We start from the raw sequence: 16,603 nt of genomic DNA, 5'->3' as shown, positions 1-16,603 counted from the left end.
ATGACATCATTATCACATGGTACAGCTGATTGGTTCTCTCCTGTATCAGCAGCCAATGAGCTTGTTGCTAAACATTCAAACACTTAGCTAGTGCTTGTGGTAGCAGCTGCAGAGCACTTCAGAAACCCTCCACCTTCCCCAGCTCCACCTGTATAGATCTGCTATGAGGTGATTCATGTATGCTATATGGGGGGTATGTTATAGGTGCAGCAGCAGTATTTCTTACATGCTCACAGCAGCATGTTGTGGATGTATCAGCAGTAGCGAGTCTCTGTACTTGCTCTGCAGCAGCAGCGTAGCAGATCTGTTCCGCAAGACTAAATACATTAACGTTTTAATGTACATTACCATGCCAATCCCACCGAGAGTTGTCATGACAGAAATACATTTCAAAGCATATTTCAGAGGACAAGTGATTACAGTTCACACGCAATGTATCGCTCTCAAGACGTATACCTGTCACCTAGTGCATCAGGGTGAGGGAAGATGTCCATCCTGGGTGCTGTTACGAATCACCCTGGAGACAGATTCTAACACACACACATGGAGAATACGCAGCTTCTTCAAGGCTGGGCTGTTCAAACCCTTGGTCTAATCAGGAACTTTCCCCAAACATCTGGATATGAAGTACTTTTTCTCAGCTAGAGGTTTCAGACAATATTCTTCATTATTTTCATGTTTAAAGGTGAAGAATAAAGTAAATGCTTTAATTGTGAATTGATTATGTAGATGAGATGGCCTAAAGACCTTTGTAACCTAAGCTGTCATGAAATTCACATGAAATTCAGTTGTTTTTTCTATAGTAGTCTCAGCAAATTTTCCCCATCAAGGAACTGTATAAGATTACACAAAACACAAGAAATATAGCATTTGTCAAGAACCAAGTTTTGTATTTCCTCTCATAGACCGTGTCAGAGACCTGCAGAGCCCTCCAGACTCAGTCAGAGATCAGAATGAAGAACAGTCTTATACACTTGACCTTCTAAAGCAGATCCTCTCTGAGTGTCAGGCTTCAACTCAACAAACCCAACGTGAGAAGACATCTCTGTGCTGGACAAGAGTGGCAAGGGTCATAGATGTGACCTTCTTGATTCTTTACATAATCACCATTATTGTGTTTCTGTGTGTGCTCGGGAAGGTTTGGGAACTATATTGATGTCTTGCATAAAATCACAAACAATGTGTAAATAACTCTTTAGTGCAGAGTTTAGCTCCAAACCTGATCAAACTCACTTGCCTGTAACTTTCTAGTAATCCTGAAGCCCCTGAGTAGCCTGTTCAGGTATATTTGAAAAAGGTTAGAGTTAGACTCTGCAGGAAAACTTTGAGGATCAGAACTAAGAACTCCTAGTTTAGATTATTAAAAGAATAGAGATTTGTGGTGACAGCTCTAAGGATCTAATTTCAGAATTTAAATAGCAAGATGTGTTTCTTCAAGCTACTATAGAAGCAAATATTTGTGTTGTTTCAATTTGTTCTTTCTTTATTCATTACTTAATTGAAAGCAAAGTTAACATACTATCACATATACCCTCTCAATTGATTAATCCGTATCTTGTTTAATATGGGTATGCTGGTTCCAAATTACCTGTGAAATATTACTTCAATCAACTTGGCTGTTGTGCAATGATATATATTTTTTTTCATCTTATTCTTTTTTCTTCTCCCTTTCTCCATGCCAAACATCGATGCACTGTTTAAAAAAAAAAAAAAACTCAAAAGCAAGGCAGCACAGGGTGCCAAACGTTTACTATTAAAGGAAATAATGGTTAAATATTGTTTGCATGCAGCGGTCAATGACTGGCAGAAGCGGCTGCCAAATAAAAACTATAAGGTAAAATTAAGGTAAAATATCAAAATTTATATTAAAATTTTTCTTAAAAGTTTTACAATAAAAAAAAAGTTAGTTTACAGGTATTTCCTGGAATATTATTGTGAAACATTCTTTGTAAAATGTAAATCTCTTACAGTTAACAATTAGCTATCAGCACACATGCATGAGCTAATGTAACTATCACTTTATCAACAACTACTTCAGCATCTTCACTTATTACAATCCAGTCTGACTTGATCTCTTTCATACAAAACTTCTTATTGAGAATTAACATAGGTTTAGATGTTGATGTTGTATTGAAAATAATAAAGTTTGAGGTTGCTGTTGTGGAGATGTTTGTTTTATTTGCGCTCTTTTTTAAAAAGACTTTGTTTGGCTGCTTGGAACTGTGTTTCTAAAGTACAGTAACAGAAGGACCCAGGATAGCAGAGGTCAGTTAAAACAGTTTATTAACAGCAATATAGGAAGCAGATAATAGACAGTACTGAGAATCCACTGGGATACTGTCCTTGCAGATGGTGGAGAGATCGTGACACGGGGCAGAGGATAGGGCGCACACCTCTTTGAGGTTGGTAAGTATCCAGGAAGAAGTGCACACAGGTAAGAAGATCCAAGGAGATAATCAGGGAACACAAGAGACATCAAAGGAGCACAGCCTTGGAGAATTGTGGGAGAAACACATGTAAGCAGTCCGAAGCGAAGTTTGAGCTCTGAGTGAGAGGTGTGTGTTTATATGTGGTGGGGTGATTGCAGATCAGGTGTGGGTGATTAGTACCAAAGTTCCTTTGTATGTTTTCCTTTGTAAGGAAAGTATGTTCACTCGGTAGCCGTATTTGCAGCTCAAACAAGACCAAGACAAGACCTCCAGGCAGCTCAAACAAGCCCTATCTAAATGAATCGGGGAATCCTGAAATCTCAAAAACTGCTCACTGATCTCACAATTAAATTTCATAGTTTAAATCCACAACAAAATCTGCAATTAACTGCCCCATGAATGTTGTTTCTTATGCTCAAATAGTGTTTAAAAAGCTTATTTTTCAGCCTAGACCAGCCAATGTGCATGCGTAGCTCCAACGCTCTTATGACTGCAGATGCGCATCCTCTGGTGCAGGTTACTTGACATAAACATTATTTATAGTTTATTACTGTTAAGCAGTGCTGCAATTAATGAGATAATTGAATGATTAGTCAAGTGATGATTGACCATTCGTGATGACACCTGCTGTTCACAACCAGAATCACACTGACCAGCCATTTCTGCCTGTTACCAAACAAGCTGCTTTTGAGAAGATTTTCTACCAATATATTTTTGGCCATTTTTTGTATATTTTTGAAAATATTTTTAATGTATAAATATATTTGTATATTTAACAGTTTAAAAATATATATGTTGCCCTCTATATATTTCAATCCAAGAAAATGCATTCACATGTGTCACATTGATTTGTTGTGCGTAACACGTGCAAACATATAACACATATAACAAATAACTTCGGCAAGGAACATAATTTTAAGGGATAGTTCACCCAAAAATTTAAAAGATGAAAAAAGGTCTTACAGGTTTGGAATGACATGAGGATGAGTAAATAATGACCATTTTCATTTGTGGGTGAACTATCCCATTAAAATGCACCAAAAAAATTTAATAAAGCAATATATAAAAATAGATTTAACATTATTAAATCCTTATAAATCTACTTTTGATCTTTAGTAGGCCATTCACATTAAATGTAGGCTAATGTAAGACTGAAAATGATTTTTTTTGCCCCTAAAAATATACTTCGGTTTATGAAGGTTGAAACTAAATACTGTATATGTTCTTTAAAAAAGAAAAAAAAGATAATCACAACCAATGTCCATCAAAATGCAGACTGTTATCTAAATGTTTTTCATTTTTCTTTTTCTAACTAAAATTTGGATATTAAAATCGAATAAAATGGCAACAATAAAACAACTAGCCAGGTTGGAGTTCGTAGATATCGGCTTCACTTCATACTGCTGTTAACACTTTCTCCAACAAATGGATGCAATAAGACCTGTTTTCCTGTTCCTGGTCTGGTGACGTTCAATATATACCCCATTACAGAAGTCCGCAATGTGCACGTACAAGGGCACAGTGAGGATAACTTGCTGTAACGGCAGTGTTTTCTTTTCAAACCACAGGCCAATACAAAGGAATCACTTACACTGATCTAAAAGTAGATACTAACGAATCAAAGATTTGATACATATACTGTATATCTGTATACAGTATACTGTATATACTGTATACTGTTCCAAATCATCAGTCCTCATTCTGCTGGATCTCTCTGCTGCTTTTGACACTGTCAATCATCAGATTCTCCTGTCTACCCTCTCATCACTGAGCATCACTGGGATTCCACTTCGATGGTTTGAATCCTATCTCACCGGTAGATCTTTCAGGGTGGCCTGGGGAGGGGAGGTATCCAAACCACATCAACTGTTCACTGGAGTTCCTCAGGGATCGGTTCTTGGACCCCTCCTCTTCTCCACACTACATCACTGGGTCCCATCATACGTGCACATGGCTTCTCCTATCACTGCTACGCCGATGACACACAGCTCTATCTCTCTTTTCAACCAGATGACCCAACGGTAGCTGCACGGATCTCAGGCTGCCTGGCGGACATCTCGGCATGGATGAAAGAACATCACCTACAGCTCAACCTGGCAAAGACGGAACTTCTGGTCTTCCCTGCCACTCCGACTCTACAGCATGACTTCACGATTCAGTTAGGCTCATCAATGATTACCCCTTCAACTTCGGTCAGAAATCTTGGTGTAATCTTTGATGACCAGCTGACCTTCAAAGAGCACATTGCAAAGACAGCTCGATCCTGCAGGTTTGCACTACACAACATCCGAAAGATCAGGCCCTTTCTGACAAAGCATGCTGCACAACTTCTTTTCCAGGCCCTTGTCGTTTCTAGACTGGACTACTGCAATGCTCTTCTGGCTGGTCTGCCATCAAACACAATCAAACCTCTACAAATGATTCAGAATGCAGCGGCACGAATGATCTTCAACAAGCCCAAAAGAGCGCATGTTACACCTCTCTTCATCTCCTTGCACTGGCTACCAGTGGCAGCTCGCATCAAGTTCAAGATACTGATGCTTGCATACAGAACTACCACAGGCTCAGCACCCTCCTACTTCCACTTACTATTACGAACCTACATCCCCTCCAGAAGTCTGAGATTTGCTAGTAAGCGACGCCTTGTGGTACCATCACAGAGAGGCTCAAAATCACTCTCCAGAACATTCTCGTTCACCATTCCTGGCTGGTGGAATAATCTTCCCACCCCTATCGGGAACGCCGGATCCCTGGCAATCTTCAAGCAACAACTGAAAACTCATCTCTTTCGGCAGTACTTGACTTCATCCTAAACTCAAAAAAAAAAAAAATCACTCTTTCCCTCTATCTTTCTCTCCCTCCCTTACTAGCTTGTACTTATTTGAACAGTAACTGAGACTTTGTGTTACGAGCACTTCCTCTGTCTGATTGCCTCTTCAAGATGAATCGCTTTTTGTATTCCCCAATTGTAAGTCGCTTTGTATAAAAGTGTCTGCCAAATGACTAAATGTAAATGTATATGTATATTCTTTGATTTTGAGCCTATATGTTATTTTGTCAACATTACAAATTAATTTTCTCATGTGCTGTCAGCAAATTTTCCACACCTGATATGCATTCCTCTGTTTAATTTTAAAGGCTTATTTTCTATGTTTGTTTTTTTTTTTCAGTTGTAAATATATATTCAACATTGTTTTTTGTTTTTTTAAAGTTTTACTAATTTGAATACTACATACTCACGTGTAATGATCCGAAAATGCACCTCCAGCAATGCATTTTTTACTTTATCATGTATTCAGATGAGTGTCCGTGATTTGTGTTTAATCTGGTATTTAATAAAAATATTTCAAATAAAATGGATTTCTAGTTATAAACACAAAACACTAATTCACAAGAGTGCCATGCAAAAAAACAAAAAAATACAAATTAGTGAAGTGAAGTGACATTCAGCCAAGTATGGTGACCCATACTCTGAATTCGTGCTCTGCATTTAACCCATCCAACGTGCACACACACAGCAGTGAACACACACACACCGTGAACATACACCCGGAGCAGTGGGCAGCCATTTTATGCTGCGGCGCCCGGGGAGCAGTTGGGGGTTCGGTGCCTTGCTCAAGGGCACCTCAGTCGTGGTATTGAGGGTGGAGAGAGCGCTGGACATTCACTCCCCCCACCTACAATCCCTGCCGGCCGGAGACTCGAACCCGCAACCTTTGGATTACGAGTCCGACTCTCAAACCATTAGGCCACGACTTCCCCACTAAATTAGCCCATTAATTCTGTTTCTAGTTCAGCCAAGCCACTATCAAGAGAATGTGCTACTGCTGATCCTAAAAATGCACCGATGTTACCATGTGGAAGTGCATCATTTATCAGATTTTTTTTTTTTTTTTTGGCAGTGTGGCACAAATACCATTAAATTGACTACTACAAACTTAAGTAAATCACTTTGCGTGATTTATTTAAATACTCTCTCCCCACAAATGTTGCATCTGAGAGGCAAACTCTTACACATGCATATGCAATAAGGTCAACTGCAAACATAATTGTCCACCATTTCATTGCTAATGTTTTGTGTGTAGATTTTTAATGCCAAAAGAGGGTTTGCACTGGTGCAAGCTGTTAGTAAATCTGGTCCATAATAACAGTCATGATTCATTCATATCAAAACTTCAACCGTTGATTCTCACAGTTTCAACTGTTTGTGGCAAATGCCACACTTCTTTATGCACTTATTGTGCAAGGACCTTATGATCAAATGAAATGTCCAAAAAATAATGGGGTAAGAAAAATAATCTTATTTTAAGAATATTTTACTTACCCCACTGGCAGATAATTTCACTTATTTTAAGCAAAATGTACTTAATTTAGATTAGATTAGTAAATGGGTAACAATTTAATAATTCAATTGAAAACATAATCCCATTGATAAGACAACTAAATACAATAATAATAAAATTAATGCCACAATTTCAGGATTCATTTGCAAGCCGTTCATACATAAGGTGTAAAGTACTCAAGATTAACATGAGATTGGCAGAAACTGTGGGTTATGTCCGCTTTAAAAAAGATGACATACCTTATTGTTTATAAAGAAATTGAACATGGTCATCACTATCTACAATTAGGTTGTGTTACCCATGGCTTCATGTAGGAAATTTTCCACAGGTCCATCTGAAAATGGGCATTACATATTAAATGAATGAGGTACATTCGAATCACCCAATAGTACACTGTATTCAGACATCTTGAGACTCCAAATTGTTAGGAACGCAAGTGTTCACTCTGCAGGGCACAGCACATGTACACATCGATAGATCACCTCAGAAAGTGAAGTGGAAGATTTACCTTTATGAATAAATGAAAATGTTCAGTACACAAATCTGCCATCTTTGATCCAAGCCGTCATGTTGTATTGAAATAAATATCATCTAAGCTCTCTGGAGCTGCAAGAAAATGACACAATAACAAAACTGACTGGCTGGTGGAACAGAACAGCAGAGTTGTTAAAAGCCTGGTTTACTATCAGTTAAATCATTTGCTTCAAATAACCTAATGGACAATCTTTTGACTTTGTTTTTCTATTTGGAGTACACAGAACTATTGAGCAGTACAACAAATTTATAAACTGTCCAGATGAAAATAAAATGTCAATATTAAATATAAAAATTTATTTTTAAAAAGGGAGAAAAAAAACTTCAAAACTAGAAATCCCACTATAAATGCTTTAACTTCGTTCAAGTCAGCCCAGATACACTTAGCAAAATACAGCATAATCGGTCTAGTTAAGACATAGTTTAATAAATCTACACAGTTTATTCTTTAAGCAATAGTTTCTCTTGATATACACTGTAGAGTTGGTCCAAACCAGCATAAGGTAAAAGCACAATATACAAAATAAGTGAACATGCCGTACAGGTTATGAAAAAAAACAGTTTATGTGAACATTTTTTTTTTTTTTTTGTATTTTAGTGCCTTATCTGCAATTCTTGCAGTGGTTTCAACCCTACTATAAACCGAATGTGATGCTGAAGAGGTTCAGTTTTTCTTGTTTTTGGAGGTGCTGCTGTTAAAGAGGTTGAGGCCTGTCCTGACCCCGACCCCTGCTGTCATCCCACCCGGCTGCTGAAGCACCTTGTCCAGAGTCGTCTTCTTTATGGCAGCAGGAGAAATCTTCTCCTGGTCAGCCAAGTGCTGAAGCTCCCTGTCAAAAAAAAAAAAAAAAAAAAAAGTAGGCATAAATTGTCCGTAAGTAGGCATAAAATGTTTGCAGACAACTACAGTATCTCACAGAAGTGAGTACACCCCTCACATTTTTGTAAATATTTTATTATATCGTTTCATGTGACAACACTGAAGAAATGACACTTTGCTACAATGTTAAGTAGTGAGTGCACAGCTTGTATAACAGTGTAAATTTGCTGTCCCCTCAAAATAACTCAACACACAGCCATTAATGGATGGCTGTGTGTTGGCAACTAAAACCGCTGGCCACAAAAGGGAGTACACCACTAAGTGAAAATGTCCAAATTGGGCCCAAAGTGTCAATATTTTGTGTGGCCACCATTATTTTCCAGCACTGCCTTAACCCTCTTGGGCATGGAGTTCACCAGAGCTTGACAGGTTGCCACTGGAGTCCTCTTCCACTCCTCCATGACGACATCACGGAGCTGGTGGATGTTATGGCTCGTTTCCACTGAGCGGTACAGTTCAGTACAGTACAGTACGGTACGCAATTATGTCCGTTTCCATTGTCAGAAGTTGTGAATGGTACCAAAATAGCCAACTGTACCGTACCACTTTTTTGGTACCCTTTCGTTGGGGTACCTAGCACAGCAAAAGGTACCAAAAGGGTGGAGCTAAACTCACTGCAGAAGTTGATTGGTTTACTAGAATCGTCACTTTTGCGTGATACAAGGGGATAAAGCTTCTCCTTCACTCTTTCCGCTCTGCTGTGTTCTGCTTATTACATCAGAGTGCGCAAACACACAAAAAAATATATAACAGTGTATTTTATACCTTTATATTTTCACACAGACAATAACAGTCTCTCAATGTGTTCTTGTCTGTTCTTGTGGACTTGTGAAACGCCATTGCCCAAAAACCCATGTAATTTTGTAAATATTACTGTTATTCTGTCATGAAATGTAGTTTTAAGAGTTTTTCAGGTGAGAATGTAGATGTTTAAAACTCAAATCTGCAGTTTATTTATAAATATATAGCGCCTATTTGAAAATTTGCTATGCTGATTTCAAAGCTCCACGCGATCAGCGGGTTCTCCATGCTCATGTATCCGCCTCGAGCAGCCTTACGCTCGGCTAGTCCTTCCGACATTTGCCGCTGGCTCTGAGGTCTCTGTGGTGATTAAATGAGAATCAATTCGTTTTGTGTATATTTAACAGGAATTTGTGGTCTCATGAATCTATTATTTGTTCCTGGTCATATCGTTTTGACTGAGCACAAAGTTTAACTTTATATTTATTTTGAACGTACAGCACTGATGGTAGTAAAAGTCTGACTGTGAATTGTATGCTTTTGTCTCTATTTCCTCTTATATAAGCCTCTTATACTTTGTACTTATACTTTTATAATGGCTATTATTGTTCATAAAAAGAGGCAGATTTGTGCTTGTTGTCGTGCTTTATTTTCGATCGCTACTTTCCGGCATACACCACGCCTATCAAGTAAAGGGTACTGTTGGCAGTGGAAACGCAAGCCTGATCAGGGTTACCCGTACCAAATCGTACTGTACTGAACTGTACTGTACCGTACCGCTCAGTGGAGACGAGACATTAGAGACCTTGCGCTCCTCCATCTTCCGTTTGAGGATGCCCCACAGATGCTCAATAGGGTTTAGGTCTGAAGACATGCTTGGCCAGTCCATCACCTTTACCCTCAGATTCTTTAGCAAGGCAGTGGTCGTTATCATGTTGGAATACTGCCCTGCGGCCCAGTCTCTGAAGGGAAGGGATCATGCTGTCACAGTACATGTTGGCATTCATGGTTCCCTCATGCACTCATGCAGCCCCAGACCATGACACTCCCACCACCATGCTTGACTGTAGGCAAGACACACTTGTCCTCACCTGGTTGCCGCCACACACGCTTGACAACATCTAAACCAAATAAGTTTTATCTTGGTCTCATTAGACCACAGTATATGGTTCCAGTAATCCATGTCCTTAGCCCACAAACAGTTTGCTGAAGACAAGCAGACTTTCTTGTGCATCATCTTTAGAAGAGGCTTCCTTCTGGGACGACAGCCATGCAGACCAATTTGATGCAGTGTGCGGCGTATGGTCTGAGCACTGACAGGTTGACCCCCCACCCCTTCAACCTCTGCAGCAATGCTGGCAGCACTCATACGTCTATTTCCCAAACACAACCTCTGGATATGATGCTGAGCACGTGCACTCAACTTCTTTGGTCAACCATAGCGAGGCCTGTTCTGAGTGGAACCTGTCCTGTTAAACTACTGTATGGTCTTGGCCACCGTGCTGCAGCTCAGTTTCAGGGTCTTGGCAATCTTCTTATAGCCTACGCCATCTTTATGTAGAGCAACAATTCTTTTTTTCAGATCCTCAGAGAGTTCTTTGCTATGAGGTGCCATGTTGAACTTCCAGTGACCAGTGTGAGAGAGTGAGAGCGATAACACCAAATTTAACACACCTGCTCCCCATTCACACCTGAGACCTTGTAACACTAATGAGTCACATGACACCGGGGAGAGAAAATGGCTAATTGGGCCCAATTTGGACATTTTCACTTAGGGGTGTACTCACTTTTATGGCCAGCGGTTTAGACATTAATGGCTGTGTGTTGAGTTATTCTGAGGGGACAGCAAATTTGCACTGTTATACAAGCTGTACACTCACTACTTTACATTGTAGCAAAGTGTCATTTCTTCAGTGTTGTAAAAAGATATAATAAAATATTCACAAAAATGTGAGGGGTGTACTCACTTCTGTGAGATACTGTATATGCAGGTGAAGATATACAGACCCACTTTATAGTGTGTGATTTGCCGGGGGGATCCCCCCTCCCACCCCTCATCCCTGTCTCTGCTGAATTATTTTATCTCCGGTTGGGATAAAAAAAAAAAATAAAAATAAAAAATAATAAAAAAAAAAGGCATCCCACGAACAGCGCCGAAGTCCAGATTTGAATCAATTGATTCGCGATACGCGATCCGATTGGAGCGCTTCAAAACAGTGAATCATTTTGCACGCAATGGTTTAACTGATTCGGAGTTTCAAAAAGCTCCATTGATACTGTAAATGTTCTTTGCTCACTTTCCTATATAATTTATTTGTTCTTTGAATAACCGTGGAAATTAAATAATTAATCGGTCTAATGTTTTTATTAAATTGTGATCACGTTAAATAGCCTACAGTTTCCGTTGTATTAAAAACATGCGGCGGAGTCGGTTTACTTCGGTTTGTTTTTTCCTTTTTAAAAAGGACAAGCCCTTTTCAATATATTCTGCCCTATCATCCTGTTTCAATAGAAAATGCATGAACACCAGAAACAAAAATATGCTTATCAAATTCATTTTCAAGGATTGCGACTTGATTAATTATGAATTATGAAGAACTACCACAACTAGCTGAAAAACACTCATTTGAAATTCTTTCACATTCTTTCTAGCAGCACTTTTTTTTTTTTTTTTAGCTGTACCGTGGGTGGTGATGGCGCAGTGGATAAGACACATGCCTTTGGTGTGAGAGACCCGGGTTCGAATCCACTGTGAGACACCAATGTGTCCCTGAGCAAGACACTTAACCCCTAGTTGCTCCAGAGGCGTGCGACCTCTGACATATATAGCAATTGTAAGTCGCTTTGGATAAAAGCGTCAGCTAAATGAATAAATGTAAATGTAAATGTAAATGTACCTTGTTCTAATGCATGACGCCTCCACAGCGTTGATCAGGAGGCTACGGAAGCCGCCACTTTCCATGACATGCAAAGCATGGATCGTAGCACCTCCAGGCGAAGCCACGTTCTTCTGGGGAGTCCCATCTTCACCCCTCCATCAGCAAGAGCGTCAACAGCTAGGAACGCCTAAGATAAAAAGATATATAAAGATTTGCTAAGTCAGCGGTGGATGTGCAAAGGAAGCCACAAGGAGAACAACGGTTGGTTTAAACCTCCTTTATAATCCTAGGTTGTCTCTTACATAGGCTGGGCCGCTGCCACTAAGGCCAGTGACGGCATCAATCAGGTCCTCCTCCACCTCTGTGCAGTAGCCCACACTGGCCATTAGTTGCTCCAGGAGCTTCCCGTCCTCCACCTCTGCATGGGTGCCTGTGGCGTACACCGTGGCCCCTTCACGCACCACCACTGGAGTGTTTGTCATACAGCGGATTACTTTAGGTGCTGAGCGGTACTGCATCAATTTCTGCAAATACAGTAAGTTATGAAAAGACATTTAATTAACGTGTGATCACAGGTGTGTGCATAGAATCAAGAGTGTAAATCTGTATTAATACTGGTTTTACTGTTTTGAGTCTTTTGTTTTTAATTAAGTGTTACATAACGTGAAGCTGTTTTTGCACTAATGCAAGACTTATTCAATTCAAGACTTAACCTGTTTTACATCCAAGTTAAAATAAAAAGAAGAAATAATCAAATGAAGTACCTTCCATTTGCACTGTAATGTTCAAAAATGGGCATTACTACAGGAATTCTCTCTCTCTCTCATATATATATATATATATATATATATATATATATATATATATATATATATATATATATATATATATATATATATATATATATTTGTTGGATTTCCATTTTTTTTTTTTTTTTTTATCTGAGATGATTTTTTTTTTTATTGCCAACTCTATGAATGATCAAACATGAACTAATAAGTGAATGAATGAATGAATGATGTGTTTTTGATGTGTCTTATGCTCACCAAGGATACATTGATTTGATCATACAGTTAAACCGTAATATTGTAATATATAATTTGCATTTAAAATAATGTTTTCTATTTAAATTAGGGCTGTTTTCTAAATTAAATTAATCGCGATTAATCACATCCAAAATAAAAGTGTTATGTTTACATTAGGGGTGACCCCGAATAGTAGTAGATTCGATGCTTCGATAGGAGGAGCCTGATTCGACTCCTAATCTCACAGTCGAATATTCGCGGGGTGTTATGATCATGCCATTTTGGCTATATATACCATTTGATTTGACACAGAAACTTACTTATTCCAAACTTTTGAATGGTAGTGTATCTTGGTTTCAACAAAAATATTAAGCAGCACAATTGTTTTCAACATTTATAATAGTAAGATATGTTTCTTGAGCAGCAAATAAGCATATTAAGAATGATTTCTGAAGGATCCTGTTACACTAAACACTGGAGTAATGATGCTGAAAATTCAGCTTTGCATCACAGGAATAAATTACTTCTCAAAACATATTAAAATAGAAAATAATTATTTGAAATTGTAACCATATTGCACAATATTTCTGATCAAAGAAATGCAGCCTTGGTGAGCAAAAGAGGCTTCTTTTCAAGAAAATCTTACCAACCTCAAACTTTCGACCAGCAGTGCAAATAAGTATGCACTTTACCAAAACTGATAACCAACAAAAAAAGAAAATGTAAATAATAAATACATTAATAAATGTTCATTTACGTACTTATTATTTATTTTGTTTATATATTTTCATTTACTTATTGACATTTCTTATCTAATAGACATTGACTTATTAATTTGTTGGGGTCCAACATTGCCCTAAAAACTGTATGCTTTGCTTCACCAAACCACCAAAGACAGGATCTGTTATATCACTATGTCTCATGGAACAGGTGTATTCTGACCTTCTCTATGGAACTGATCGTCACTCCTGCTGCACAGGAAACAATGAGATGACGGTCTTCGATGTTTGGCCCGATTTCATCCAAAACGAAGGGAATGATGTGCGGCTTGACCGCAAGGAACAGAACATCACTCTTGTCCACAGTCTCTTTATTACTGGTGGTGAAGTATGCTCCCATTTTCTGAAGTACAGAGAAAGTACCTCATTAAAGATGTTCAAAAGTGTATTTGAATATTACTTTCAAACTATTTTGTTGTCTATAATGACTCAGATCCTGGTCAAACACTCACTCTTAGCCCAATGACAGTTGGCAGGTCTTTGTCTGGAGAGCTCGCTGTTATCCTGTGTGTGGCGATCACACCTGAAGGACAGGAGAGTGCAAAGTAAATATGAATAAATAAAGCTCTGTAAACACAAAGTGTGTCCCATCAGGTAATGAAAAAGCTTTTCACACACTTGTGGTCTTCATGCTCACTTCATACTATTATTTACATGTACTGTGTCTATATTACTATTGATATAATGCGCACAATTGTACTTAATTAAGTCTGATTTTTACATTTTAAAACTTTGACTAATGTGCATGTTTTATGTATTTTATACAGCAAAGTCTTGTTTTGTTTAAGATGATTTGGTGTTGGCGCCTCTGGTTGTTGTGTGTAATGTTGTACCTGCTGCTGTGAAGCCCTTCACCAGCGCGTGAGCCAGCTGACCTGCTCCGATGAAACCAACGCTCATTTTGACCTGTTAACAACCACACCGGTCAGCATTCACCAGCAGAATAATATGGCAAGCCGTTTTGGCTTCTATTCATTCTCAGGATATGAATTCTTGATTCAGTTTTCACTTGTTAAAATGCTAATTCTTGATATCAACAATTTAATTGTCACTAGTGACAATGTTCATTTCTGATATCTGAAAATGTATTTCTGATATCAACAATTTAATTCTTGATATCAGAAATGAACATTGTCACTAGTGACAATTAAATTGTTGATATCAATAATTACATTTTTACTAGTAAGAATTGTATTTCTGATATGTGAAATTGGAATTTCAAGAAATTAGTAAGAAATTAATTCTTGATATCAACAATTGATTTTGAATGGCAGCTATGTATCACCTATGGTGATATATAACTAGTGAAAATACAATTACAGATATCAACAATTTAATTCTTGATATCAACAATTAGCATTTTAACAAGTGAAAACTGAATTGATATCAAGAATTCATATCCTGAGAATGAATAGAAGTCCAAACGGCTTGCCAGAGACTAAACACATGAGATATCCATCAGTTTAAAGGCGCTTCATTGATAAGAGGAGGTCAAATCAGGAAGGAATCTGCTTGCTGTATATCTTACTTCCTGATTGGATTGGAAAAGCAGTAACGCAGCAGGGACAACGAGATAAATGCAGAAAACTAAATGTTTAAAAGTCACCTACCTGAAATAGTGTCTTTCGAAGAGCTGGTGTACTTATATTTAGTTTATTTCACGATTGTTTGTTGTGGTCACGTTGTATGTGAACGTTTAGTTATACAGCCATTACTGACGTGGCTTTGACCAATCACGGTAGAGCACTGCTTGAGTCTCAGCCAATCGCTGTACTCCATGTATGCACCATGCGTCTTGATTGGCCAGCTCTGTTGTCAGACTTGCCAGTTGCATCACTCTTCATGAACACATGGGCTTGTGTCAACAGAAATCCGCCTGTTTGATCTAGTTACCAGATTATCTAGCTATCTTATATTTGATACATTTACTTCTTATTGATGTGTATTTATTCCTCGATACTCTTTTCTTGCTCTCTGTCCCACCTGCTTAACTACTTCACTTTATTAGAGACCTACTATAGATCTGTATATATATATATATATATATATGATTACTACTACCATAAAATGTTGGCAGATTTAGCTAACTTCTATAAATATTCATAATAGAGATGGTTATAAACACCTATACCGAAATATATATATTAATAATTAAATTATATGTAAATTTCAAATATACATCACATTATATATATATATTTATTTGGGGTGAGGGGGCATATTAATACAGAAAAGTGTCTTAATTGTTTTTGTTTGCTGGTATTTTAAAGTTGTGAGAAAGAGAAAGAACTGATCTAGGCACAAAATAATCCAGTTTAATTACCAACATTTTGATTTATTTAAATGCATTGAAAATAACAAGTAACAATATATTGTTACATGCTATTAAAGAAAGAAAGAAAAGAAACATACTGAACTATTATTGGAGTCTGAGTAGATTGACCAGATATACAGAGATTGCAAAAATAAAATAAAATAAAATAAAAAATAAATTGCTTAGTATTTATGGACAATACATAAAAAAGTAATAGGCTATATTGTTTTCTCCTAGTCAGAGGTCACAGATCTCTCATGTTTGGATAAGCACCTGACAAAGTCTGACTGTGTTAGAAATTATAATTTCCAAATGCAAGCATTACCATATTAGTAATCTAATAATAATAATGTTGTGATGATGTTTATGAATGTTGTACTCATAGTAAGCCCTATAATAGAGTTCTAATTCACAACAAACTCCAAACAAAAAAAAAACCTTCTTAAAGGGATAGTTCACCCAAAAATTAAACTTCTGTCTTCTTTTACTCACCCTCATGTCATCCAGAAATTCTATGACTTTCTGTAGAACTTATTTTTTAGTTTTGTCTAATGCAATCACCAAAACTCACAGCATTTTCAGTATATCTTTCTTTATGTTCCACAGAAGAATGAAAGTCAGTTTAGAATGAGATAGGGGTGAGTAAACAATGGCAGAATTGACATTTTTGGGTGAACTA

At 37.7% G+C, this 16,603-nt stretch overlaps 1 pseudogene across 1 annotated transcript; it reads right to left on the bottom strand.

Annotated features, from left to right (window-relative positions):
- Positions 1-7,591: 7,591 nt before the first annotated feature.
- Positions 7,592-15,334, bottom strand: LOC306846224 (pyrroline-5-carboxylate reductase 1, mitochondrial-like; annotated as a pseudogene). The gene is made up of 7 exons (XR_013785793.1): positions 15,221-15,334; positions 14,444-14,516; positions 14,063-14,133; positions 13,774-13,953; positions 12,109-12,330; positions 11,825-11,993; positions 7,592-8,136 (listed from the first exon to the last, which is right to left on the bottom strand). The product of XR_013785793.1 is annotated as a pyrroline-5-carboxylate reductase 1, mitochondrial-like (transcript).
- Positions 15,335-16,603: the final 1,269 nt, after the last annotated feature.

The sequence above is a fragment of the Barbus barbus genome (genome assembly GCF_936440315.1).
Source record: "Barbus barbus genome assembly, chromosome: 3".
Taxonomy (NCBI): Eukaryota; Metazoa; Chordata; class Actinopteri; order Cypriniformes; family Cyprinidae; genus Barbus; species Barbus barbus.
Note: the sequence above shows the minus strand (reverse complement) of the source record. Positions and strands in the feature narration are given on the sequence as shown.